The sequence below is a fragment of the Schistocerca serialis genome, chromosome 3, assembly GCF_023864345.2.
Source record: "Schistocerca serialis cubense isolate TAMUIC-IGC-003099 chromosome 3, iqSchSeri2.2, whole genome shotgun sequence".
Classification (NCBI taxonomy): Eukaryota; Metazoa; Arthropoda; class Insecta; order Orthoptera; family Acrididae; genus Schistocerca; species Schistocerca serialis.
In genome coordinates, this window is record NC_064640.1 from 191,285,023 (window position 1) to 191,304,337 (window position 19,315).

A 19,315-nucleotide genomic window follows, 5' to 3' on the forward strand; every position below is an offset into this window, starting at 1 on the left:
CAAATTGCGGTAAAGAATACAGCAGAAGATGATTCTCGCCGTGCCGACTGTCCCGTCCCATTCACTCTCTATACTGAAGATAGGTATCGTTTGATGATCCAACGACGTGAGCTTCATTAGGTACTTAGCTGTTCCCCAACAAGGACGATTAAGGGAAAACGAATTAATCGTGGCAAAAATCGTCTGGCTATGCTATGACTTCAATATCAGGGAGTCACAACTGGAAACAGTCTACTCATACAAATAACTCGGAGCAACAATTTGTGGCGATACGAAATGGAATGATCATATGGGCTCAGTCGCACGCATAGCAGTTACCATACTTCGGTTCATTGATATGATATTGAGAAAATGCAATCAGTCTACAATGGAGAGAGATTAAAAAGCACTCGTGATGACTGATGTGTTCGCCGCTGGCGCGCATACGTAAACAAGTTTATTAAACACAATTTCCCAAAGATATTATCCAGAATGAAACAAAAGAAAGGATGATTCATCAGTACGTGAAACAAAATGTATGCTAGTCCTCCAATAAGTGAAACAAAATAAATGATGGCTCATAAATAACGGAGCCACTTAGACTACCAGAATCACAAAGTAAATAAGTAAGTTCCGTGATACGTGAAAGAGCTACACACGCTTCACAGTCTTAAGAGCTCTGCGTTCAAAACAGTGAATGAAGTCACACGCTATTTAATGAGTCTTGAAGTTCAAATCCAAGCTTCAGTCAAGAAGAATAAACACTTCACAATTCTTGCGGTGTACTTCGCTGAAATATTGGGAGACAACAGTAATGAAATATCTAAGTCCGACAAGGATGGAAACTTCTAGTCTGACACTATCTCGCCGACTAGAAGAGAAACAGTACAATTTTATCGAGTCTCAAGGAGCATGTCGCTGATCACTTAGAATCCCAGCTGAGGAGGCGGCGCGCTGTCCAGAAGCCGATGGCCCAGTCCTTGGTGCAGCGTAGTGGTCTTTCGGTTGCTGGCTGCGACGAATCTGCTGTTCAGAGCTCGTACGCTAGCCTAAATTGCCGCCTCGGGGACGTATACGAGTTGACTTATATTTTGCACGTGGCTGGTGGTTGCATGAAAAGGTGCGGTTTGCCCACAAATTCTACGGTCGCCGTGTACGCCGCATGGTGGCCTAGTCGGAGTGCTGCTGACGCCCTCTGCTGGTCTGGCCGCGGAGATCCTGTGTTGTGAGGTGTCATCTGCAGTGGAAGGAGTGGGCTCGCTGCATCACTTTCGACGAATAAGTTAATGTTGCTCACGTCTGTTGGATCTGCATCACACAGATCTAATAGAGGATATTGAACGTACACAAAGATGGCCACAGGTTTGTTTGACTCAAGGAAGAGCGAAGAGCATGATGTAAATGTTAAAGAGGCTGCACTGGCAGACGCTTCAAGGTGACATCAATTATCCAGCGATTGCCTTCTTCCAAAATTTCAGGTGCCACTATTAAGTTAGTATACTGCAGCCCTCTGTGATCGCTCACACAAGGTGAGGGAACACCATATTAGGCTAATTACAGCGTGCACAGAGACGTTTAAGTAGTCATTCTTCGTACGCTCCATACACGAAAGGAATCCCTAATACGTGGTATAACGGCAAATACCCTCTTCGATGGACTTCATAGTGGTTTGCAGATAATGGATATAGACCTAGATTCTACGATCAGATTAATAGTGGCTTACGCGCCCTGATACGATGTATACTTCATTTTGCTTATCGTCTCCACCTACATCATTACCCTACGAATCACTTCAAGGTGCTGGGAAGAGGCTACCATTGAATGAACTGTATACAGGATTGACATAAATTCTACTGGAGCACATTCAGAGACGAGAATTCGTTTATCCATTGCAGAGTCTTTGGTGTGATGACTGTGTGTGCTAATTTAAAACGCTGTGCCGGAATGTGATTGGAACCCAAATTCCTGCCTTCCGATGACGCCATCTGAGTACACCTCATGAGCCTACTCAAGGTTTCAGTGTGCTCCACTGTCCTTCTAAACTCTGTAGAGACTTTCCCACGAAACTGTGGGGTTTGCACCTCCGAAAGATAGCGTGTACAGTGTTGGGAAATACTATAGTCTAGAAGGCGAGAGAAGGTTCTTGATGGTTTAAAAGTAAGCTGCTTTGCGCGTCTGCTACGAGCAGTCACATGACGCGAATTTATTTCTTTTTACAAGACTGCTGGAAATAACGTTACTGCAAAACTGCCAGTATTCTGGAAATGCTGCGATCCCAGAACAATGACTATAAACTACTGTTCTGGTTATTGCACCTAAATACTGTAATGAAATTGAAACAGAAAACTTTGTGTGTAATAAGTGTACTTAGACTCAAATATTTTAAGTTATTTTTAACCTAAATGCACACATTCATGTATACGCAAAGAATCAAAAACTGTACTTTCTTTTTATTTCGAGAGTCAGGTGCAGTTGACCGTACATCGGCAAACGATTCTTTCCTTACGGTATTTGATGCCTGTTAGCTATTTCTAAAACAATTCTACCGTCATAAACGACATTTCTGTTTCCGTCTGCTCTTCCTCTGCTGCTCTGAGCTCTTAAGCTAAAATCAGCATTATCACACTCAATCCCTAACGAAACACTTAAAATGTCGCCGTTCTGGAAACAGTACCAGTAGAAATTCTACATCTACATCAACATGACTATTCTGCAATTCACACTTAAGCGCCTCGCAAAGTGTTCGTCGAACCACCTTCAGACTATTTCTCTGCCGTTCCACTCCCGAAAAGTGCGCGGGAAAAAGGAACACTTTACCATGATGAACAGTTCTCCCTATGCAGGCGGACGTCAAGAAAACATTTACGCATTCGGAGGAGAAAATTGGTAATTGAAATTTCGTAAAAATACCTCGCCGCAACGGAAACGCCTTCGTTCTAATGATTGCCACCCCAGCTCACGTATCACATCCGTGACAATCTCTCCCCTATTTTGCGATTGTACAAAACGAGCTGCCCTTCTTTGAACTTTTCCTATGTCCTCCGTCAATCCTATCTGATTAGGATCCCATGCCGTGCAGCAGTATTCCATAAAAATACGGACAAGCGCAGTGTAGTCAGTCTCTTTAGTAGAACGGTTGCGTCTTCAAAGTGTTCAGCAATAAAGCGCAGTCTTTGGTCCGCTTTCCCCACAATATTATCTATGTGATCTTTCCATTTTAAGTTGTTCGTAATTGTTATCCCAAGCAATTTAGTTTTATTGACAGCCTTCAGATTTGTGCGATTTATCGTGTAACCGAAATTTAACGGATTGCTTTTAGTACTCATGTGAATGACCGCATACTGTTCGTTATTTAGAGTCAATTGCCACTCTTAAAATTGCCACTTTTCACAACCTACAGATACCTTGTCTAAATCATTTTGCAGTTGGTTTTGCTGTTATGATGACTTTACTAGACGGTAAATAATAGCACCATCTGCAAACAATGTAAGAGGGCTGCTCATATTGTCTCCTAAATCGTTTATTTCCGTCAGTTACTATGAAAGGAACCTAATTGGTATAAATCTCGATCGGAAGATTTGCCTCTATTAAGTGATTTAAGTTGCTTTCCTACACCGAGAATACCGACTTCTCAATTTCTCATGTTTACAGCTGTTTTTCATTCGAATCCTGGAATATTTTCTTCGTCTTCCTTGGTAAAGGAATTTTAGGAAAACCATGTTTACTAAAACCGCTTTAGTGGCACTGTCATCGATAACATTACCATTGTTATGGCGCAGCGAAGGTAGTGATTGTGCCTTGTCATTGGTATTCTTGACGTATGACCTGATCTCTTTGGATTTTGTGCCAGATTTCGGGCCAGAGTTTCATTGTGGAAACTGCTAAAGGCATCTCGCAATGAAGTCCGGCCTAAATTTCGTGCTTCAGTAAAACGTCGCCAACCTGGGAGATTTTTAAATTTGACATGCTTCTTTCGTTGTTTATACCATAGTGTTCTGATTTGTTTTGTGTAACATGGAGGATCAGTTACGTCTCCTATTCGTTTATTTGGTGTAAATCTCTCAGTTGCTGTCAATAGTATTTTTTTAAATTTAAGCTATATCTGGTCTGAGCTTTCATAGTTTGTATGGAGTGGAGACTATTCCTCTGGAAGCCATCAAGCGAATTTTTATCTTCCTTTTTATAAAGAACTGAGACTGGTAGTGCTACCAATGGGAGATACACTATGTGATCAAAAGTATCCGAACACCTGGCTGAAAATGACTTACAACCTCGTGGCGCCCTCCATGGGTAATGATGGAATTCAATATGGTGTTGCCCCACCCTTAGCCTTGATGACAGCTTCCACTCTCGCAGGCATAGTTCAATCAGATGCTGGAAGGTTTTTTGGAGAATGGCAGCCCATTCTTCGGGGCGTGCTGCTCTGAGGAGAGGTATCGATGTCGGTCGGTGAGGCCTGGCACTAAGTCAGCATTCCAAAACATCCGAAAGGCGTTTTATAGGATTCAGGTCAGGACTCTGTGCAGGCCAGTCCATTACAGAGATGTTATTATCGTGTAACCACTCAGCCACAGGCCATGCATTATGAACAGGTGCTCGATCGTGTTGAAAGATGCAATCGCCATCCCCGAATTGCCCTTCAACATTGGGAAGCATGAAGGTGCTTAAAATTCAGTGTAGGCCTGTGCTGTGACAACGCCAAGCAAAACAACAAGGGGTGCAACCCCCTCCATGAAAAACACGATCACACCATAACACCACAGCCTCCGAATTTTACTGTTGGCACTACACACGCTGGCAAATGACGTTCACCGGGCATTCGCCATACCCAAATCCTGCCATTGGATCGCCACATTGTGTACCATGATTCGTCACTCCACACAACGTTTTTCCACTGTTCAAGCGGCCAATGTTTCCGCTCTTTATGCCAAGCGAGGCGTCGTTTGGCATTTACCGGCGTGTTGTGTTGCTTATGAGTAGCCGCTCGATCATGAAATCCAAGTTTTCTCACCTCCCGCCTGTCATACTACTTGCAGTGAATTCTGAGGCAGCTTGGAATTCCTGTGTGATAGTATGGATAAATGTCTCCTTATTACACATTACGACACTCTTCAACTGTCGGCAATCTCTGTCAGTCAACAGACGAGGTCGGCCTGTACACTTTTGTGCTGTACGTGTGTCCCTTCACGTTTCTACTTCACTGTCACATCAGAAACAGTGGACCTAGTGATGTTTAGGAGTATGGAAATCTCGTGTAGAGACGTATGGCACAAGTGACACCCAATCACCTGACCACATTCGAAGTCCCTGAGTTCCGCGTAGCGCCCCATTCTGCTCTCTCACGATGTCTAATGTGGCTGATATGGAGTACCTGGCAGTAGGTGGCAGCAAAATTCACCTAATTTGAAAAAACGTATGTTTTTGGGGGTTTCCGGATATTTTGATCACATAGTGTATACACTGGTGTCCAAAGTTAAAGCAACAAACGAAAATTTTGCAATGTTAGTTTTATTTTGCCACAAAACAGTATCAACAGGTGATAGTAAAGGAGAAATAATGCAAAAAATTCAGAACGTAAACAACTGCAACATGGATAACGGTAGACAAAAACGTTCTTCGTTTTTCCCAACTTAACGGATTTACACACACATTCCGACAACTGGGTTAATGCGCTCAGTATGAGGTGTGACTCCCTCTGGCAACAACAGAGGCCTGACAACAGTGGAGCATGCTGTAAATGATGTCATCAGTCTCATGTTGAGGCAATAACGCCCATTCTTCCTGCAGACGTGCTTGCAGTCTTGAATGTGGCTAGTGGATGCTGACATGATGCAAGCCGTCTCTCTAGTACATTCAAGACATGCTTTATGGGAATCATATCGGGAGAGCGAGCAGGCCACGCCATTATCTTCCGTTTCCAAGAAAACATCAACCACCTGTTCTCTATAATGTCGAGAATTATCGTCCATCAGTACGAAGTCTGAGCCAATAGCATCTCGCAACAACAGCATATTAAGTCCCACGATGTCACCACGATACCTGGTTGCAGTTAAACCTGGCCGCTTCACCTGTACAATTTAATGAATAGTGGTTCGAGTGGTAAACATAAACCCTGCCCACACCATTAGAGATCCTCCTCGATATCGGTCTCTGTCCACAATGTTTGGGTCCCGAAATCGTGTTCCACGTTCCCTCCAGACGCGAATCCATCGAAAATCACTCTCCAGACTAAATCGGGACTCATCTGTGAAAACAACACTGTGCGACGGCCCAGGTGGCATGTTGATGAGTCCACTCTAGACGTTCTCTTCTGTGAAGACGCGTCAGAGGTAGACATCCAGCAGGTCTCCGACAGTAACGGCCACTGTGCCAAAGCCGTCTGCACGCCGTTGGCCTCGATAAAACTTGTCCAGTGGATGCTGCCAGCTCACATGGCAGTTACCGTGCAGTACTAAGGCGGTACTGTCGTGCCCTTACAGCCAAATGATGGTCCTCTCTTCTTAAGTCACACGTGGTCAGCCCTGCCCTGGTCTTCGGGGTACAGTTTCAGTCTCTGTAAACTGTTGCCACATCCGAGAAACAACAGAACGAGTCACACTAAGCCATCGGGCCAAATCGGTTTGCGACTGTCCTGGTTCCTTTCTTTCTGTGGTCCTCCACCGCTGGGAGTTTTGTGCCATACTGTACCGTCAGTGACTGTGTAAGCAATGACTGGGGACGTGGGACTACCCAGCAAACACTACCTCCTTTCATAGGCGCCTTGACCTCATCGTTGTCATGGTTGTCCGTTGACTGCCATCTTCCGTGCAGAACAAGATCATACAGACATCTGGTTGACACTTCGTATGATTATACTGCGAATTAGACACAGGTCGCAAAAATAACGCTATGTTGCTTTTGGACACCAATATATATGTGTAAGTTTCCAACACACATGGAAACTCTGTTTTCCCTTAAAGTATGTCGCAGTTGTGAGTGTAGAATAGGACCACCACAAACAATCTGTCAGTGTCCAAAATACGCAGCAAGTTATTTCTTAATATTGTATGCAAGCGTAATCGTGTTCCCCTTTAATTTGAAACTATATAAGCGTACATGTTATCAGTCTCAATGTGAGAGAACATGTTTTCGAGGAGCCTTCCATAGACATAGCCATCTACTCTCGTTACAGCGCTGGGTTATCATACATAATGTCTCTTCATACACACGACACAACAGTGCATGTAAATTCTCATCTCAAAGTAGGTTGGTATTCTTAGCGTTCTCTGCTAGTCGCTGGAATGATCCAAGTATTATCTCTACATCTACATCTATATGGATACTCTGCAAATCACATTTAAGTGCCTGCCAGAGGATTCATCGAACCACCTTCACAATTCTCTATTATTCCAATCTCGTATAGCGTGCGGAAAGAATGAACACCTATATCTTTCCGTACGAGCTCTGGTTTCCTTTATTTTACTTCGTGATCGTTCCTCCCTATGTAGGTCGGTGTCAAAAAAATATTTTCGCATTCGGAGGAGAAAGTTGGTGAGTGGACCTTCATAAGGAGATTGCGTCGCAACGAAAAACACCTTTCTTTTAATGAAGTCCAGCCCAAATCCTGTATCATTTCTGTGACACTCTCTCCCATATTTCGCGATAATATAAAACGTGCTGCCTTTCTTTGAATTTTTTCGATGTACTCCGTCAGTCCAATCTGTTAAGTATCCCACACCGCGCAACAGTATTCTAAAAGAGGACGGACAAGCGTAGTGTAGGCAGTCTCCTTGTAGACCTGTTACATTTTCTAAGTGTCCTGCCAATAAAACGCAGTCTTGGGTTTGCCTTCCCCACAACATTTTCTTTGTGTTCCTTCCAATTTAAGTTTTACGTAATTGTAATACCTAGGTATTTAGTTGAATTTACAGCTTTTAGATTAGACTGATTTATCGTGTAACCGAAGTTTAGCGAGTTCCTTTTCGCACTCACGTGGATGACCTCACACTTTTCGTTATTTAAAGTCAACTGCCACTTTTCACACCATTCAGACATCTTTTCTAAATCGTTTGCAGTTTGTTTTGGTCTTCTGATGACTTTATTAGTCGATAAACGACAGCGCCATCTACAAACAACCGAAGACAGATGCTCAGATTTTCTCCTAAATCGTTTGTATAGATAAGGAACAGCAAAGGGCCTATAACACTACCTTGGGGAACTCCAGAAATCATTTCTGTTTTACTCGATGACTTTCCGTCCATTACTACGAACTGTGACCTCTCTGGCAGGAAATCACAAATCCAGTCACATAACTGAGACGATATTCCATAAGCACGCAATTTCACTACGAGCCGCTTGTGTGGTACAGTGTCAAAAGCCTTCCGAAAATCCAGAAATACGGAATCGTTCTGAAATCCCTTGTCAATAGCACAAAACACTTCATGTGAATAAAAAGATGTTCAAAATATTCAGATGTGTGTGAAATCGTATGGGACTTAACTTCTAAGGACATCAGTCCGTAAGCTTACACACCACTTAGTCTAAATTGTCCTCAGGACAAACACACACGCCCTTGCCCGAGGTAGGACACTCGAAGCTCCGCCGGGACCAGCCGCACAGTCCATGACTGCAGCGCATTAGACCGCTCAGCTAATCCCGCACGGCAATAAAGAGATAATTGTGTTTCACAGGAACGATGTTTTCTAAACCCATATTGACTGTGTGTCAATAGAACGTTTTCTTCGAGGTAATTCGTAATGTTCGAACACAATATATGTTCTAAAATACTGCTGCATATCGACGTTAACGATATGGGTCTGTAATTTAATGGATTACTCCTACTACCTTTCTTGAACATTGGTGTGACCTGTGCAACTCTCCAGTCTTTGGGTACGGATCTTTCGTCGAGCGAACGGTTGTATATGATTGTTAAGTATGGAGCTAATGCATCAGCATACTCCGAAAGGAACCTAATTGGTATACAGTCTGGACTAGAAGACTTGCTTTTATTAAGTGATTTAAGTTCCTTCACTACTCCAAGGATATTTACTTCTACGTTACTCATGTTGGCAGTTGTTCACGATTCGAATTCTGGAATATTTACTTCGTCTCCTTTTGTGAAGGCATTTCGGAAGGCTGTGTTTAGTAACTCTGCTTTGGCAGCACTGTCTTCGATAGTATCTCCATTGCTATCGTGCAGAGAAGGCATTGATTGTTTCTTGCCGCTAACATACTTCACATACGACCAGAATCTCTTTGGATTTTCTGCCAGGTTTCGAGACAAAGTTTCGTTGTGGGAACTGTTATAGGCATCTCGGAGTCCAGACGACAGACATCGTGAGTTCCAATGTTTTCCACCATCTGCAGTTGATTGCATCCTTTTCCCTCAATGGCTGCCGGAACAGCCTCTTCAGCATGCTAAACGAGGCCTCAAGCCACAATCGCTGTTTGCACATGGTGTTCCTTTCCTTAACGGGTACCATTATTCACTGTACGTTTGAACTGCTGACGATGAATAGACCCCTACCCTTTTGTGTTTCCCCTATTATTACAGGACACAGTAGGTTTCTCAACGTGTGAACTCAGTCTCACTGACTCAGTTTCTGTTTGAGTGAAAGACAGCACCTCGAACTTGCTGGTTAGGGAAATGAGTGTGACATCCTGAGTTCTCCCTGATCCCTGAATACCTTCACAGGACACTTAGACCTACCATTGACTCGCCACACACCGTCAAGTGAATGAGGAGTAACAGATCCTGTACTTCCTGCAAAGGAGACGGTAGCCATAGGACGTGATAGAACTTGAGGTGCCTTTGGTCTCTCTGGTTCAAAATGGTTCAAATGGCTCTGAGCACTATGGGACTTAACATCGGAGGTCATCAGTCCCCTAGAACTTAGAACTACTTAAACGTAACTAACCTAAGGACATCACACACATCCATGCCCGAGGCAGGATTCGAACCTGCGACCGTAGCGGTCGCGCGTTTCCAGAGTGTAGCGCCTAGAACCGCTCTGCCACTCCGGCCGGCGGTCTCTCTGGTACATGTCTTTCCGTAGTCCGTAGTTGACAGTAGTCAGTGAGATTTCCAGCTGCTTACAAACGGTGACTAACGAATCCTACGCCCGAGGACAGCATACAAAGGAGTTCTGCACTGTGGTTGGTTTGGTTCAAATGGCTCTGAGCACTAAGGGACTTAACATCTGTGGTCATCAGTCCCCTAGAAGTTATAACTACTTAAACCTAGCTAACCTAAGGACATCACACACATCCATGCCCGAGGCAGGATTCGAACCTGCGACCGTAGCAGTCGCGCGGTTCCGGACTGAAGCGCCTAAAACCGCTCGGCCACCGCGGCCGGCACTGTGGTTGGTGCAATAATTTTCGGAACAGTAAACAGATACCTATAACCTAAGCTTGCAGATTCTGTTTTAATTTATGCCTCTTCGAGATGAATATTCTGACTGTCGAACATGCCGCCTTTTGTAAACACTACCTTGCCTGAAATTTCCTGGCGCACCTCATCTCTTAGCTTCACAGAAGTTCTCCTGCGTAACCGCAGGACTGACGCTCCCGGCAAAAAGAATAAAGCGGAGACATGGCTTAGCCACGGCCTGTGGTATTGTTTCCAGAACGAATTTTCACTCTGCAGCGTAGGAAGCCGCAGCAATATTCGCAGTGCTGGCAGTTCGTGGCTATCCAGACATCGTCACACTATCGAAGTAGATACTTGTCTTGCTGTAAAGAAATCCAAGGTACACCATCTGATCAAAAGTATCCGGACACCTCTATTTAACGCGTAACCAACCAGTAGAAGTCACGAGAGACGAATCCGTCAGAGGCCGGCAGGCGTGGCCGAGCGGTTCTAGGCGCTACAGTCTGAAACCGGGCGACCGGTACGGTCCCATGTTCGAATCCTGCCTCGGGCATGGATGTGTGTGATGTCCTTAGGTTAGTTAGGTTTAAGTAGTTCTAAGTTATAGGGGACTGATGACCTCAGAAGTTAAGTCCCATAGTGCTCAGAGCCATTTGAACCATTTTTGAATCCGCCAGAATCAATGGCTGTGGGGAATATAGAGTTGTCAATATAGGAGCAGTAACAGCACAATAAGTCTGTCAAGGCAGGCCAGTGACTACGATCGTAGACTAGTGATTGGATGTCACCTGAGTAACGGATCCGTCAGGGACATTTCGGCTCTTCTAAAGCTGTCCAAGTCGACTATTAGCGATGTTACTCTGACGTGAAAGTGCGAAGGAACCTCCGCAGCAAAACGAAGACCAGCCAGACCTCATGTAGTGACGGACAGAGGTAGTCGAGCATTATAGAGGAAGATTGAAAAAATCGCATGAAATCTGGAAAAGGATCCACTCGTGAGTTCCAGAGTGCTACCAGCAGTCCGTCTAGAGCAGTCACTGTACGTAGAGCGTTAAAAAGAATGGGGTACGAAGGTAAAGCAGTTCCTCATAAGCTACACATTTCTGCAGTCAGTGCTAACTGACGCTCGACGTGGTGTAAAGAACGATGACAATGGACAGTGAATGACTGAAAATTAGTGATTTTGGGTGATGAATCACTCTATACCCTGTGGCACTTCGATGGAAGGGTTTAGGTTCGGCAGATGCCTGCAGAATGTTACCTCCCATGGTGTACAGAGCCAGCAGTGAAGTACAGAACACGTGGTGTTGCGATATGGACGTGGTTTTCGTGGTTAGGGTTTCGTTCCCTTATTGCGCTTAAGAAAACGTTAAATGGAAAAGGAAATGAACATATTTTACAGCGTTATGTACTGCATACTGTAGAGCAACAATACAGAGACGATGATTCATTGTCTCAGGATGGCAGTGCACCCTGTCATCATCTGTCATCATCTGTGAGGCAATGGTTTGTGGATAATGTACTAACGTGACCAGCGTCCACCATCATAACCTTCTCTGGTCTCACCTCTTGAGGAAAAACTACTCCACATACATTCAGAACACACAGAAGACCCCGCACTTTTTGACGTACGGCCTCGGAGTGTTCAGATTATATTGTGGACAGTCAGAAGTTTTATAAGGCCTGTGTGTTAAGGTGAGATGCAATACTGAAAGGCTGGGACACCTAGAGATAGCAGGCAGGCTTAATGAAGAACATAGAAAAGTTTTTATGAAGACCAGCTAGTTTTATCCCAAGTGTGTTTTGTAAGTGACATGAGAGTGTCGCGCATATGATCATCCAACTCCTGTAGCATACAGTAAAAGAGGAGTCTTGTACATCAGTGAGAGTGTATCTTACTTCAGAAATAAGCAAAATTTATCGTGATGTTTACCTTTTTATAATTTCTAAATGATTTCAATTACACTCATGCTCATAAATTAAGGATAACTGCAGAATGTGGTGCCACACAACATGGCACTACACAAAACTGGCGCTAATAGCGCAGGCACATAGGGAACACACACGACACAGATCTTAAAGTCCACGGTATTGTTGATAAGTTGAGAAAACCGTCCCGAAACACATGTGCTACAAAACGCCGCTGTTTCCTGCGCATATACCCCGGTGCAGCGATACGACGACCGAGAGCATCCCACACGTGCTAGATGGGGTTTAGGTCTGGAGAACAGGCAAGCCACTACATTCGCCTGATATCTTCTGTTTCAAGGTACTCCACCAGCATGGCAGCTCGGTGTGGCCGTACGTTGTCATCGATCAGGAGGAAAAGGCGGACAAACTGGTGCAAAATGACGTCCCGATACACCTGACCTGTTACAGTTCCTCTGTCAAAGACATGCAGGGGTGTACGTGCACCAATCATAATCCCACCCTACACAATCAAACTACGACCTTCATACAGGTCCCTTTCAAGGACATTAAGGGGTTGGTATCTGGTTCCTGGTTCACGCCAGATGAAAAACCGGCAAGAATCACTGTTCAGACTATACCTGTACTTGTCCGTGAACATAGCCTGAGACCACTGTTCCAATGACCATGTACTGTGTTCTTGACACCACGCTTTACGGGCTCTCCTGTGACCAGGGGTCAGTGGAATGCACCTTTCAGGTCTCCGGGCGAATAAACCATGTCTGTTGAGTCGTCTTTAGACTGTGTGTTCTGGAGACAAATGTTCCAGTGGCTGCGGTAAGGTCCCGAGCAAGGCTACCTGCAGTACTCCGTGGCCGTCTGCGGGCACTGATGGTGAGATATCGGTCTTCTTGTAGTGTTGTACACTGGGGACGTCCTGTACTGTAGCGTCTGGACACGTTGCCTGTCTGTTGCAATCGTTGCCATAATCTTGAGATCACACTTTGTGACACACGGAGGGCCCCTGCTACGACCTGCTGTGTTTGACCAGCCTCAAATCGCCCTAGTATTCTACCCCACACAACGTGATCAATATGTGTTCTTTGAGTCATTTTCAACACACAGTCACCATTAGCACGCCTGCACACTTACTCGCTCCACAGTACTTTGACATGCACCAACACACCTCTGCGTATGTCGACTGCTGCCAGTGCCACCGTGCGACTATGCACCGCATAGTCATACCCTGAGGTGATTTAAACCCGCAAATCGCCCACCAGAGCGTTGTTTCACCATGTATCAGAATTATCCTTAATTTATGAGCATGAGTGTAGCTTAATAATTCTTATAATGCTTCAGCACCCACGTCTTGGGATCATCGCTTGTGCTATTTCATTATTAATTATAGCTATTTAAACACCGATAAGGTTTAGTGGAAAATCATAAAAATATTGAATTATAGTAGCATACGTATCTTCGGTGTTTGTGGATCACAGACGCAGATGGGAACTTCTTCGGGATATGCCTCAGCCCCTGATTCAGGTGGATTGTCAACATATTTTGCCTCCAAGAATCTGCAATGTATAGAGAAATTTGTTTCTCTGTTTTTGTTGCTTTCTCTTGTTCCCTTCTCGGTTGGTCGGTCTTCTTGTTGCTGGCAGCAGAGCTGACGGCACTTGTAGGGCAGAGGTATGGGCGATATTTGCTGCTCCGGGAATGGAACACTTGGGAAGCGTATTTAGGGTGCTAGCAAAATGAACAACGCTAGGTCGCCGCTAGTGACAGCGGCTGATGCAGCGTGGGGTGGTTCTATTTCGTTGCGGATGATGGTTGCAGCATTTCTGCTACCGCCGCCTACCGCAGTGATGTCCTCGTCTGCTGGGCGGCGGATTTTTCTCCTGGTGTGATCCTCTTGCAGCTCCTCTAACGCATTCGTCCTCAACAAGGTTCTCAAGCCAGTGGGGTATCACTGCCTGTACCGGACAATCTTCACCTGACCTTTGGTATCATATTACAGCTGATGGAATTGTGAATGTCATATTCAAAGTCGCTGGCGCACGTGTTAAGATCCCTCCTCGCCCCTCCCCTAGGGAATAGAGTGATAGGGGAGGGGAAGTCGACCAAACGGAAACGAGCTCCCCCAACCTCCTGGTTTGCCCTCTTCCAGTAGGGATCATTCGAGGTCTGTGCTCTGTAGTGAGAAGACCACACCCTCCAAAATGGCAATTTGTTCTGAATTATTTATAAAAAAATGACGTTAATATTATATTATCAAGATGATGAACACCTCACTACCCGACACAGGTAACATATACAGGGTGTTGCAAAAAGGTACGGCCAAACTTTCAGGAAACATTCCTCACACACAAAGAAAGAAACTATGTTATGTGGACATGTGTCCGGAAACGCTTACTTTCCATGTTAGAGCTCATTTTATTACTTCTCTTCAAACACATTAATCATGGAATGGAAACACACAGCAACAGAACGTACCAGCGTGACTTCAAACACTTTGTTACAGGAAATGTTCAAAATGTCCTCCGTTAGCGAGGATACATAAATCCACCCTCCGTCGCATGGAATCCCTGATGCGCTGATGCAGCCCTAGAGAATGGTGTATTGTATCACAGCCGTCCACAATACGAGCACGAAGAGTCTCTACATTTGGTACCGGGGTTGCGTAGACAAGAGCTTTCAAATGCCCCCATAAATGAAAGTCAAGAGGTTCAAATGGCTCTGAGCACTATGGGACTTAACTTCTAAGGTCATCAGTCCCCTAGAACTTAGAACTACTTAAACCTAACTAACCTAAGGACATCACACACATCCATGCCCGAGGCAGGATTCGAACCTGCGACCGTAGCGGTCGCGCGGTTCCAGATTGAAGCGCCTTTAACCGCGTGGCCACAGTGGCCGAAAGTCAAGAGGGTTGAGGTCAGGAGAGCGTGGAGGCCATGGAATTGGTCCGCCTCTACCAATCCATCGATCACCGAATCTGTTGTTGAGAAGCGTACGAACACTTCGACTGAAATGTGCAGGAGCTCCATCGTGCATGAACCACATGTTGTGTCGTACTTGTAAAGGCACATGTTCTAGCAGCACAGGTAGAGTATCCCGAATGAAATCATGATAACGTGCTCCACTGAGCGTAGGTGGAGGAACATGGGGCCCAATCAAGACATCACCAACAATCCCTGCCCAAACGTTCACAGAAAATCTGTGTTAATGAAGTGATTGCACAATTGCGTGCGGATTCTCGTCAGCCCACACATGTTGATTGTGAAAATTTACAATTTGGTCACGTTGGAATGAAGCCTCATCCGTAAAGGTTGCACTGAAATGACGACTGACACATTGTTGGATGAACCATTCGCAGAAGTGTACCCGTGGAGGCCAATCAGCTGCTGATAGTGCCTGCACACGCTGTACATGGTACGGAAACATCTGGTTCTCCCGTAGCACTCTCCATACAGTGACGTGGTCAGCGTTACCTTGTACAGCAGCAACTTCTCTGACGCTGACATTAGGGTTATCGTCAACTGCACGAAGAATTGCCTCGTCCAATGCAGGTGCCCTCGTCGTTCTAGGTCTTCCCCAGTCGCGAGTCATAGGCTGGAATGTTCCGTGCTCCCTAAGACGCCGATCAATTGCTTCGAACGTCTTCCTGTCGGGACACCTTCGTTCTGGAAATCTGTCTCGATGCAAACGTACCACGCCACGGCTATTGCCCCGTGCTAATCCATACATCAAATGGGCATCTGCCAACTCCGCATTTGTAAACACTGCACTGACTGCAAAACCACGTTCGTGATGAACACTAACCTGTTGATGCTACGTACTGATGTGCTTGATGCTAGTACTGTAGAGCAATGAGTCGCATGTTAACACAAGCACCGAAGTCAATATTACCTTCCTTCAATTGGGCCAACTGGCGGTGAATCGAGGAAGCACAGTACATACCGACGAAACTAAAATGAGCTCTAACATGGAAATTAAGCGTTTCCGGACACATGTCCACATAACATATTTTCTTTTTTTGTGTGTGAGGAATGTTTCCTGAAAGTTTGGCCGTACCTTTTTGTAACACCCCGCATGTATACTCTATAATGGTAGCTGAGCGGTGTAGTGCGTGACATCATGCCAAGACGATGTAAAAATACGCCACCTAAAATGCGTAAAATGTAACGAATTCTGTATGTAGATACTCCACTTAAAATGTGTAAAAATGTAATGAACGGCGTATATTCAAACACCTCCGCAGATATATACGGTGTTCGGAAATTCCCGTTACAAACTTCTTTGACTTGTAGAGCAGAGTCTGAGTTGTAACCCATGTCCGGAAGCCTACCGTTTCCGTGCTGCAACCTTTTGAAAACATGATGGTACGCGACTAGTTTTACAAGTAATTGATTAGGTGTGACCCAGTACATCAGTTGTTTTACAATTCCACTCATTAATAGCCAAATAAATTGATCGTGCACTCGTTGACGGGTTCTCTTCAATGTGATGCAGTACGCCCTCTTCCAGTTCTGCTGAGCCGCGTCTCCTTGGAGAACCACAGTCACGCCTACCGACGGTTAAGGTACTCTTTCTCGAAGCCATTGCGTAACTGAGGAGAACAGGGTATGCGATAGAGTCAGACGTTGTGAAGAATGATCTTGATAAAGGCTATGAGTACCGTGAGCTTTGCCATTCACACGGATCATGTCGATGTATTCTACAAAAGTGTACTCAACCATGTTGCTCTAACAGTCACAGACATGTGAATGAGACTCGAACCAGGCCAAGGAGGTAGGATAGACCTAAAATGACATCAGCCAATCCGACATAACTACCCCCCATCATGACTACCCTGTTGCATATATACTTGGCAAACTTTTTTTCAAACAGCTGTAGCGCGGAAACAGTACATTTCTGGACATTGGTTCCTACTCAGTATATTATGTACTCACTCCCCTTTACAAGTCCTAGAAGTTTGTGACGGGAATTTCCAAACGCCCTATATACAGTATAGCAACTAGTTCTTCGTCACTACCTGAATTACTCGCATATCTGCACGAGGTGCATTCAAGTTCTAAGGCCTCCGTTTTTTTTAATTAACTACTCACCCGAAATCGATGAAACTGGCGTTACTTCTCGACGTAATCGCCCTGCAGACGTACACATTTTTCGCAACGCTGACGCCATGATTACATGGCAGCGGCAAAGGCTTCTTTAGGAGTCTGTTTTGACCACTGGAAAATCGCTGAGGCAATAGCAGCACAGCTGGTGAATGTGCGGCCACGGAGAGTGTCTTTCATTGTTGGAAAAAGCCAAAAGTCACTAGGAGCCAGGTCAGGTGAGTAGGAAGCACGAGGAATCACTTCAAAGTTGTTATCACGAAGAAACTGTTGCGTAACGTTAGCTCGATGTGCGGGTGCGTTGTCTTGGTGAAACAGCACACGCGCAGCCCTTCTGGACGATTTTGTTGCAGTGCAGGAAGGAATTTGTTCTTCAAAACATTTTCATAAGTTGCACCTGTTGCCGTAGTGCCCTTTGGAACGCAATGGGTAAGGATTACGCCCTCGCTGTCCCAGAACATGGACACCATCATTTTTTCAGCACTGGCGGTTACCCGAAATTTTTTGGTGGCGGTCAATCTGTGTGCTTCCATTGAGTTGACTGGCGCTTTGTTTCTGGATTGAAAAATGGCATCCACGTCTCATCCATTGTCACAACCGACGAAAAGAAAGTCCCATTCGTGCTGTCGTTGCGCGTCAACATTGCTCGGCAACATGCCACACCGGAGCCGTGTGGTCGTCCGTCAGCATTCGTGGCACCCACCTGAATGACACTTTTTGCATTTTCAGGTCGTCATGCAGGATTGTGTGCACAGAACCCACAGAAATGCCAACTCTGGAGGCGATCTGTTCAACAGTCATTCGGCGATCCCCCAAAACAATTCTCTCCACTTTCTCGATCACGTCGTCAGACCGGCTTGTGCGAGCCCGAGGTTGTTTCGGTTTGTTGTCACACAATGTTCTGCCATCATTAAACTGTCGCACCCACGAACGCACTTTCGACACATCCATAACTCCATCACCACATGTCTCCTTCAACTGTCGATGAATTTCGATTGGTTTCACACCACGCAAAATCAGAAAACGAATGATTGCACGGTGTTCAAGTAAGGAAAACGTCGCCATTTTAAGTATTTAAAACAGTTCTCATTCTCGCCGCTGGCGATAAACTTCCATCTGGCGTACGGTGCTGCCATCTCTGGGACGTATTGACAATGAACGCGGCCTGATTTTAAAACAATGCGCATGTTTCTATCTCTTTCCAGTCCGGAGAAAAAAAATCGGAGACCTTAGAACTTGAATGCACCTCGTATACTCCACAACGCGGCGCGAGGTAGCCTGGTCAGGAGAAAAGGCCGATGCACTGTTCATCTCCTGGCGGTGTCCTCGGCAGGGTAACATAAACGTGTGTCGAGGCGCCTTTGATATATCCGATGAGTGTGTCAGCAACCGTCTTCCGCTAGCTTCGGTGTGAAAAAGACACTCTACAGTTCCACATCAATAATAAAGAAGGGATTGAATTCATAATTTCATGCACATGCTGCTAAATATATGCCACCAGCTATGGGTAATTCATTCACCAAGTCGTGTGTGAAATTTCAAAGGCTGCCCCTGTCGCGGTGTAACTCATCACAAATAATGCTGTTCTAGGTCAGGTATGGCTTTAACACGATCACATGTAAACGCGTCAGCATGGCTGTGATGTCCGATCGTGATTTTTATCCAGTGCTGGTATTCGAAGATCTGCAACGTAGTGATGTCGAAGAAATATGATCCCTAGATGTGTGGAATCGTCTATGTAGTTTCACAATACAGATTTCTGCTTTATTGCATCGAAACACTCTCTCCCCCTCAGAGGTTTCCCACGAACAGAAAAACTGTTTAACGAGAGAGACTGCACTCATCTACAGGAGCACCCTTTAAAAATTTAATGTATTCCAGTCATGCAGTTCAACATGCTCTGGACTATTATGAAAGTTGCCAACCATGTGTCTATCAGTTCTACAAGAGAATGTGC

General features: G+C 45.2%; 1 protein-coding gene across 1 annotated transcript in view; it reads left to right on the top strand.

Moving 5' to 3' along the window:
- LOC126470740 (uncharacterized) overlaps positions 1-19,315 on the top strand; it is a 549,460-nt gene that overhangs the window by 359,220 nt on the left and 170,925 nt on the right. The window lies entirely within an intron of this gene.